Source organism: Brachycentrus maculatus, unplaced genomic scaffold (assembly GCF_059751285.1).
Source record: "Brachycentrus maculatus isolate JH-2025_06_01 unplaced genomic scaffold, ASM5975128v1 h1tg000004l, whole genome shotgun sequence".
Classification (NCBI taxonomy): domain Eukaryota; kingdom Metazoa; phylum Arthropoda; class Insecta; order Trichoptera; family Brachycentridae; genus Brachycentrus; species Brachycentrus maculatus.
Genome location: NW_028280759.1, coordinates 4,200,020 through 4,209,366, shown reverse-complemented (window position 1 = coordinate 4,209,366; position 9,347 = coordinate 4,200,020).

Here is a 9,347-nt window from a genome sequence, read left to right as displayed (position 1 = left end):
TTATAACAAAATATTTGACGGCATTAAAGTTGGTGCATCCAAATAAAATAGATTATTCATATTGAAAAACGGAGGTATGAGGATTTGTCCGTGAAGCTAGCGTGGGGGGAGTTGCCGACATTAACACATAAATCAGCTTTGTCAAAAAGAAATATCCATAGATGTATAGAATATAAATATATTTATAGAATAAACTTGGGTGTGCATATCGTCAGCCTAAAATGAAAATAGCATAAGTTCAATTTTGACTTATTTACATGTACCTATTTTAAAAAATTTAAAAATAATAAAGCTTCTTTTTTCAAAGCCTTTCCATACTAAAATGGTGCATAGAGCATCAGATAGAAGTGGTGTCGAATCCGTGAGAAAAGTGAAATATATTTGCCGGGATACATATGAAAGAGTACTGGGAGTGAGTTTTTGCGGACTTAACTTTATTTGATGAGCTAGGTTTTTAAAATTTATTTGTTTACTTATTGTTTTAATTTTATATCATGGTCAATGCTAAAAGCAACATATTTTATTGAATAAAAAAATATACAGACTAGTTAACATGTCTAAGCCAAATTATCGGTTCTATTTCATGGGTCGTCGATAGCGTCATAACAATTACTTTTTTTTATTTCTCGGACGTTCATGTACGCCCAAATTCCTTTGAGAAAAGTCTTGTTAGGACGACCATGTACGGCCACATTCCCGAACAGGTTAAAAAAGTTTTAGATTTAAAGTCTTGAATATCAAAAGCCATACGGATTGGGTATCAACTATACTCGTATGTACATAATTGTGTTCATAAATTGCACAGTATTTGATTTCTTAATCATATAACGCGTTAGAGCGAGTCAAAACATTTTCGAAGATTACTATTATTATGTGCAAGTTCTAATGGAGCGTGAAAGGTTGGCAAATCGGATATAAGCGATTTGCATACTGAGCCGGCGATATACGGGAAGAGTGATATTTCCAGTGACTTTTTGAAGACGCTAACATTTCACTTGATTAGAATCCAAGGTCACTCGCAGAATTCCACACGAAGCGATGTAATCCAATTTAGTTGGCAGAACAAAGAACAGGAAGGCTTAAATGTCACAGACGCCCTTCCTGTCGTTAACATATTTTAAAACATTTTATTATACAGCATTTAAATGATGTTTCAAATCAACGTTCAAATAGTAAATATCTACTTCTTCTTCCTGGCTTGTTGTTCTTGCGGACTGCCGGCGTCAGCTCTCCTCGTCCTCAGGTTATATGTCCTTCTGTCCTGGATAACGTCACCTAGGGCATGCCTTCGACTCATGTTATCTTTCTGCTTCACTCATTAATTCCTTGGTCTTCCTCTAGATAACTTTCGAGGAAGATCCATTTCTATTGCCTGGTTAACTACATGTTCGGGTTTTCTGCGTCGTATTTGCCCATACCATCTCAATTGTCTGTACTCTACCTTCCTTTTAATATCTGTTTCGCTCAGGCTTTCACGAATGCTTCAACTCATTTTTTTGTCTCTAAGGGACACTCCCGCTGACCATTTGAGCATTCGCATTTCATCGGATTCTAGTTGCCTAGAGAAGGTGCTATACATTGTCCAGCATTCGGAGCCGTACAGGAGTGCGGGTCTGACAATTCATTAATAGACTTTTCCCTTTAATTTGGATAGCATTTTTGGATCGCAAAGTAAATAGTAAATATCTACTAGTTTCTTTAAATTTACTAACTAACTAACCATTCCCGCAGGAGTAGGAAGAGAGAATCGAACACCACTCTGTCTTTGCAAACATTCTACCCCTCTTCCACATTCATGCATCTCCTCATACATACCTGACGATTATTACGACTCCTGACCCGGCCGCTTTCAAGTATTTGACATGCCTGATTATGCCAAGTTTTCCTCGGTCTTCCTTTGCTTCTTTTTTCAACTACATTCGCTAAGATTATTCGCATTTAAGATGGTATAAACATATTATTACAGATTGCTGAATACACCTATAGGAAATAAAAATATGTTATGGTACTGTAATTCAAGAACTTCGAATTCATGGGAGATCATGGTCACTATCTTAATAAATTGAAAATTTAATATTACTTATTCAAAATTCCAATAATTGCAAAACCAGATTTTACATTTTTCTATTACTAAAACAGTTTCATATTTCGTAATCAATTTGATCAAGTTGTGAGCCAATAATGACATTGGATTTATGTAATAAATTACTATGGATTGGATGCGGTTTTACGTTTTGTTCGGATTTATGACCCTAGATGTTTGGAGATTAGATATGTACGTGTGTTTAAACGGAAACTATTATTTTTTAATACGAGATTAAACGACCTTTTTATTACAAGAAATTGTTATGATAAACTTGTGAGTAAAATTGCGTCAAAAATATTCTCCGATGAATCACGCATGCTGGAGAAATTCTCCAAAAGATAATACTGGACAAACATTAGATTATTATTAAACTTTGAACTCTGTTTATGATTTCTGTTCTAAGAAATAAATTGTTCGTCTGATTCCATTTTTTTTCTCCATTAGTCAATTTATCTGTACTTACTATAAAGGTGCAAAGATCACTTTATTAGCGGGTATTTTTCTGAACTAAATAAAACAGTATTATATTTCCACGTTATTTTTCTACTTATTTTTGTTTTGAAAATTTTTTAACATAATGTTTGTATAAAAAATCTAAATATAATAGTTGTTGACCCAGTACTACTTAGTTTGACTTAGTGTATATTTTTATGTAACATATTGACTTTTCTTTTTTTTTATGTTTGATAACTGGATAAATAAAAAATCTACGAGTATGTATAGAATATTATTATGACTGAACCATAATTTAAAATATATATATTTAAGGCCATGTCAATAGGTCAAGTCGTAACATAATTTTCTCTCCAGGTAAAATTTAACTTAAATTATTTTGTTCTTAAAATACCGTTTTAGTATTGAAAAACTAAGTTTTTCTTCATAATAAAACATGGTTTTGAAAAGAAAAGAGTCATTGAAAGGTAAGGAGTAGCAAAAATATTGTTTCTATGTATTAAAAAAAAAAAAATAACCTCTATACATTCTTACAACAAACATTATTTTTTTTAATCGGGCCTGAACAGACATGTGACCTCTCTGGTGTTCTCTGGTGGAATCCATTCCGTGTTTGTGAATATCCTCTTTAAGGATTTGTACACATATTCATTATAAAGCTTACACAAGCTAGTAAAAGCGCGGATTTGCAACATTGTTGCCTTTTTTCACGTTCTTCTCCGATTACGTTTTTATAAATCGGCAATGTCCTTCATCCTGAACCCCGTACCCTTACAATACATGTAACCCATCAAACATATGTTACTATTTCCTGAAATCTGAAACGCGGGACTGACTTATCACCTTACCTTCATGTAATTGACGATCAAGTTAACACTTTGTCGATTATTTAACTAGTCCTACGCACCATCGGGTGTGGTAAAAATAAACAATCAAAATAAAAAAAATAAAACCTGAAAGATTTATTTATTACTTTAATTATGAAATACAGGATTTCTTTAACGCCTGCAATTTACAGGAAATAAATTGAAAATCATTTTAATGAATATTTTTTTTACAATATTTAGGATGTGTTCAAATATTTATTCACAGATTTGAGTTTTCTCCACTTGGGAATATTTTTTTTTACATTTGGATATAACATGGATGAAAAATAGCGTACTCGAATCAACTATCAATGCTGCCGAGAACTCACACATGAAACGACATGTAAATTATATAATACATATGGTGAGCTGTGTATAAAGTGATCACTTAAATCAGCGTATGACGAGTTGTAAGCCCTGTAAATATCCAGATTAAGTTTAGATCTCAAAATTTATTGAAAACTAAAAAAAAACCTATTTTGGATAAATAAAACACACACTGGATTCAAATCCATAACTCATATTCAAATTTGTATTGAAATCCACTGTAAATAGAAGATTGCATGTTTTTTACTAAATTTTATTCATAAATTAATTTATTTAAAATTTAAGAATATATATTTGACAGTTAACCAGTCTTATATTTTACGGGCAAAAAAATATTTCGTCTTATTGTAAAATATCTCTTTCCGTCCTAAATTGAATCTTGTTCAAAATATTCATTTTTTAAAAAAAAAAATGTTAAACATTTTAAATACACTCCTGTGTATACTATTTATGTGATTGAAACATGTAGTTTCGCGCTTTTTTTTGCATAACTTTTAATATGGTTGAGCAGACCCAGTGGTGAGATAATAATATAGATTTATAATGATTATACCAAGAAATTTAAATAAAGGGTTATTATAATATATGATTTTTACCCGAGACACATTCTAGCTCGTAGATTATTCGTAGATTGCTTTAGCGGGAATTTTACACTTACAAAAATTGACCGCGAGATGGAATATCCCGGGTTCATATTCTGGATGACTGCAATATTTCCTTGAAGATGTGTATCCATATATAATGTAGAACCATATTTTTTTAAAGGGGGTTTTAAAATTTCAATTTAGCATTGTGGTCATCTATTTTTTCATACATAATTATTTTTGGTGAATATACTGGCAATTAGTGGTTGTGCAATCCCAAGATCATGACTTCATCATCTCATTGGTTCACCCCAGTTCTGGAAATCAATTGTGATTATTTTAATTCAATCTGATAACTACAGTTCAATATTAAACTGCACAAGATTATAAAGATGCAGTCAGCATTCAGGTATAGGTACATGACTTTTGATAATCGATTTGCAGTGTATGATTATTTTAGATATTTCTTTCGTTATTTTCCTTATGTAGGTAATAACTTATTTAATATAAATTTTACTTTGAATTTCACAGAAATACATCATATTTTTGTAATTTATGTATTTTTTACCTCAATTTTTATTCAAATTTGTGTGTTACTTTAGTTTTAAGTCATTATTTTTTTTCATTAGTTTTTTTTTTATCTGAATATTTTGTATATTTTTAAAAGGCATAGGGATCCTGAGGAGGGTAGATGAAATGTTGGCCTCTGTCCATACATCCTCCTCCACTTATTAATCTATAAAGAGTTTTTTTTTTCCTTAAGAATGAACAGATGACATGACTCCAGGACAGTCCTCCAGGACTATCTAACCTCTGCGGGTGGATGATGAGTTTAGAAAAATAAAATTAAAATGTAATCCCATGCATTAACAGTAAAATGGAATCAAAATAATTATGTTGACATCTCAAGGTGAGGAAAAATTCGCAAAATGGGTATTTACAGGGCTTACGATCCATCACATAAAATGCCAAGAAATAATTAATTAATTAGTTATATAATCTTCACCAGTCAAACTATTAATACTGATACAATTTTCATTTCTATTCACTGCACGTTTCTTAAAATATATCAAACAAATCTATCTTTTTTATTTTAAATTATCTTTTAAAGGACGTTACAATATTTATTTATTAAATTTGTACCAGTACAATTTAATTGTTTTATTTATAAAATTTATTATTTAATAAAAATTATTTCCACGATTTCTATAGTTTGTGATTATTAAGTCATTTTAAATTTACTTAGAACATGTTCAGAAACTCCTATTTTTTTATAATCAGTGAAGGTCAATAATATTAAAACAATACACTGTTTATGTACGTTTGAAAAATAATGGCTTCAATGCTCGAATAAAATTTATAGCAGATAAAATCGTGACCATTGAAAACACGGGATCACCAAGAATAGTATAAATATTGATTTTTGACAAGAAATGTTATGGAAACATCTGCCGTGATCCAATAACATATTAATGTGGAATATTGTATACACAGGATGTATTATTTCTAATCCTTTCATATAGTAATTATTATTATTTTTTAAATTAAAAACATCTTTAAGATATTAGAGGTGTCTTAATGTTATGGAATGGAGGTTTGCAAGTCATTTGACCTTAAAATCGGCTGGTTAAAGTGATTATTTTACACCCTTGTGTAACGTTCTCTATTCTGTCTATGCTTTTGAACATCCATAATACTGTTTTGGAGGTTGTATGTGTACAATATATATCCACATGCCCTTTCGCATGCAAGTTTCAAGCGACATCTAGCACATTTATTGTGAAATAATTTATCGGTATATTTTAAGTGTTTTTTTTTTAATATGTACGTTATTTTTACCATTATTAAAACAACATTATTAAATAACAATTCAATATGTAAACATGTCCTATTTATTGATTGTGCATACGTGTAATAACTGAATTTTACTTCAGGAGAATATGTAGTTATGTATATATTAGATAATAAAAAGTTAAAAATATATTTATATAAAGTAGTAATTGACACCTCGATAGTAAATTGGTAAGCTAATTTGACTACTAAGTTCTTATGTTCAATTTCCCGGGAAAAAATAATATTATTAATTTTTAAGTCTTACGTCATTACATAATACCACCTTAGACTATTATCTGTGGCGTAAGACTGATCGCATTCCTTTCATGCAATTGACGCTTAAGATAACATTGCGTGAATTTTTGCAGTAACATATGCACCATAAGTATTAGAAGAAGATGAAGAAGTAAAATCAAACTTAATTGTGCAAACTACTACATTAAAAAAACGATAACATAAATTAAAACAAATATTAATCATTTTAAATAATAATAATAATAATATAAAATAAAAAATTAAAAAATAAAATTTTTATTTTTTTTTATTTTAATAAAGTTAAAAAATTGTTAATCGAACTCCCTCTGTGAACACAAGTATCTTCTTTATTAGAGAGGTAGAAATGTTATATTTGAAATGTTTTTTAAATTTACCAACTATTTTGTATTATTTAAATATATATTTTCTAAAAAAAATATTATAAAGCGCTTATATCACAAAATTATGAATACATTTTTGTACTTGACGATCATGTACCAAAAAATCCTTGATTATTTTGTGAGAACTTCTTCGCAATTAACATCGATAAACGATTAATTGCTGGTAATTAATTTAAAATGCAACACCCAATTAGCTTTGAAAAAAATACTTTATGAAGCTTTTGCATTAGTTATTTTCAACGATAATTACAGAGTACTACTTGTTTTTCGGGTCTTAAAGTGTTAAATACGCGACGAGAATTATGAAATAAATATTCCTTCGAGGCCAAAAGGAGTGTGCACTTAAAAAATGATCTATACATGTGTGTAAGTATATTAGAAGAGGTGTAGGAAGCGGAGAATAATTACGTAGTATAGTTTACTTCATTGATGGCAGAAGAAGGTTGAAAGTGAGCTAAGCAGGGGAAACGCGGTCGTTAAAGAGATTGTTCGTAAATCATTGTTATTATATACGTAGATACAGAGATATTGTGAGGATATTGGTAAAGAATGCAAGGTCGATTGGATCTCCGGACGAGATCGAATGAGATGGTTCATTTATATGGAGCATATTCTAAAACAAATTCGTGATTTCTAGATATATAAAAATGAAAACGTAAGAATTCTAACTAACTAACTAACCATGATGCTGTTTACTGCAGGAGTAGGGAGAATGAATAGAATGCCACACCAACCTGCTATGCAAATAATCTTCGCTTCTTCTACATTAAGTCTGCCTCCGTAGTGTAATAGTCAGCACGCTCGGCTACCGTTCTGGAGGTCCCGGGTTCGATTTCCAAGGGGGGTAAACTAAATATAAGTGATTTTTTCACTGTCATATTTATTCAATATTACCCTGGACTGGTACCTGAAGCGGAGGGCTGATCACCTTTCCTTCATGTGTAAATGATCAAGATAACACTGCGTTTATATGACGTAGTGCCCTATGCACCATTGGGGTGTGGATAAGGGTTTTATATATATATATATATATATATAAATAATATATCTTCTACATTAATCTCTAAAAATATTAAAATTACTAAAAAACCTTATTTTAAATGTTTAATTACTAAAAGCTATTCACCAACTGATCGAACGATAGATTCAAATACACGAGTGCTTTTATTTATTTTATTGTATAAAAATGCAAATATTTAAATATTTAATTTTATTTTTAACTTAAATTTTCAGTGGTTACTCACCGATTACATCAAAATTTTAACAAAACTGTGCATTCGAATATGACAAAATTGTTTTAACCTATGACAGGTAAAAACAGTTAAGCGCCATCTATTGAACATAGCAGTATCTCGCGCAGTGCTAAACTTTACTCATGGCGGACAGTATTCTTCTTGACAGTTGTAAAAATATTGTTTTTCCATAAGCATTGTAAAATTTAACATGTTTGATTTCTTTTTTTTTTACCATTCAACATATTTGTTGTGATACAATAAAATCTTGGAATGGCATTTGGAACTAAATCGAATATTTACGCACCAAAATTATTGTGTATCACAACCAAAGTATTTTGAACATTTAAACTAAGATGTTATTTACATTTACGAGAAAAATGAATACAAGTAATACATTTTGAAAAATATACGTGAAACAGATATTAAGGCAATACCAGTTTTAGAAGTTATTTTCATACACTTAAAATTAACTTAAATTAAGACATCAATTTCTTGATGGTTAGTCATTAAAACTGACGGTCTCGATGATTTCTAAATTTATTAGTTTTAGTTTTTGGTCATAAGTTCAAGTCAAAAGCCAATATGGAAATTCAACATTGCTTAGTATTTAAGTAAGTTATTACATTAGGAAGTGTGTACTTCATACTCGTTTAAAAAAAACAGTAAAAAACAGCAAAGTTCGTAGAGCACTGCGTTGTTTACAACACAAGCAGTGTTAGCTTGATTGATAAAAACATGAAAGAAAGGTGATCAGCCTGACGTTAATGTGCCAGTCTAGAGTAATATCAAATACATTTATTTACTTGTATTTACATATCCATGACAGTAAAACTAATTACAGTGTTCATACATTCACATATTTATATTTTTTGAATGCAGTAAAGAAAGTAATAGAAAGTTTTAAAGTTTGAATGAAAGTTTACATAATCCGATGGGAATTGCCTAAATCTAGTAGTGCTGAGATGAAACAGATCTACCTCTCTTGGTAGACCAATCATTCTCTTCACAGGCATTACCGATGGTAAATTGGTTCTGCATGCAGGAAGAACAAATGGCCTGTGTTGCCTGACTCTAGCGAAGTTCTCCGAAGTATATATAAATATAAGAATAAAAAATCATCTTCCTTCATAAAAACACACGCAACGAAAACATAACATTTCATATTTATTTATACTTTACGAATATACGATATATGAGTAAGTAAATTTATTATTCATAAAAAGTTCTAAGACTTCTTTTAAAAGTATTTTGTACTCAGGGACAAACTCAATAAAACGATTAAAATGACAGCTCGATACGTATATGTA